A 1,126-nucleotide genomic window follows, 5' to 3' on the forward strand; every position below is an offset into this window, starting at 1 on the left:
CTCTTTTTAAAGTTTGTCCTCATCTTAATATTAGACTAACTAATTGCTATTGAATCTCCATATATTCCACAGTGGATAGTCTCAGGTCATTTGGTAGAGGTTCTGGTGCTTTTAAAGGTTTATTGATCTGAATTTTTTTCTCTTCAAATTTCAGGGAAAGAGCCTGATTCTTGGAGTTTATGAACCAGCAGAAAAAGATGGACAGTTCATCCTCACTCCATCATCAAAGGAGTTTAATCAAAGAACCAATGGAAAACTTGAAAACATCCTGAAAATGTAGGCAAAATTCATTTCCTTTATTTCTTTGTGATAATTTCCATACACTTGTAATAATATGTACACACGTTAAATCAGTTGAATGCTCTTGATTGAAAATGTGGTCAGTTTGCTGTATATTCTTTAATTAGAGTTCTTGTCCTTTTCCTTCACCTTTCACAACCATTGATTCCCTCTCATAACATATTTCTTGCATGCATACTTTTTTTTACAACTGTAAACTATTGTCTTCACTTCATGTGCATACCTACTCATGATATTGAAAGGAGCCTTCATAGATATCATTGCTTTGTGTTTAGAAGGTTGTGATTTAGTAGAGAGAAACAAGTAGGTACTTAACATGTCAGACAGTAAAGAGATATAGTGAATACTGTTGAATATAAAAACTTCAACAAGGACAAGAGTAGAGTGAGAGAGGAAGGGTTGGGTGCACAAATAAATTTAGAGTTCAGAGATCTATGCTGTTGTCCACTGACAGGGCACCTATTTTTTCTCATGGTTACAAAATGTAATTTCCAGCATTCTTTTCTACAAACTCTTTCAGTGCTGGGAAGAAGCTCAAATGCGGCAAAAGTCGAGTTTTGTATGGCCTTGATGAGAGCTTCCCTGCTGTCGCTGTTGCAAACCTGGGCAAACAAGATGTGGGCTTTGATGAAAATGAACAGCTTGACCAAGGAAAGGAAAACGTCCGAGCAGCTGTTGCAGGTGCAGTCCCAAGAGCAATAAATGTTTAATTGCAGAAGTCATTACTCTATCACCACAGATTATAGTATTGTATGTAAATTGAAAATTTTGTTAAATATTATTCGAGTTGACTTTTGTTACAATACTTTTTTTTAGCTTGACGGCT

General features: G+C 35.6%; 1 long non-coding RNA gene across 1 annotated transcript; it reads left to right on the forward strand.

The window, feature by feature from the left end:
* The first annotated feature begins 153 nt into the window (after positions 1–153).
* Positions 154–1,066, forward strand: LOC118479137. The gene is made up of 2 exons (XR_004859500.1): positions 154–276; positions 821–1,066. It is a non-coding gene; the product is annotated as an uncharacterized LOC118479137 (long non-coding RNA).
* The last annotated feature ends 60 nt before the right edge of the window (positions 1,067–1,126 follow it).

The sequence above is a fragment of the Aplysia californica genome, unplaced genomic scaffold, assembly GCF_000002075.1.
Source record: "Aplysia californica isolate F4 #8 unplaced genomic scaffold, AplCal3.0 scaffold02869, whole genome shotgun sequence".
NCBI lineage: Eukaryota > Metazoa > Mollusca > Gastropoda > Aplysiida > Aplysiidae > Aplysia > Aplysia californica.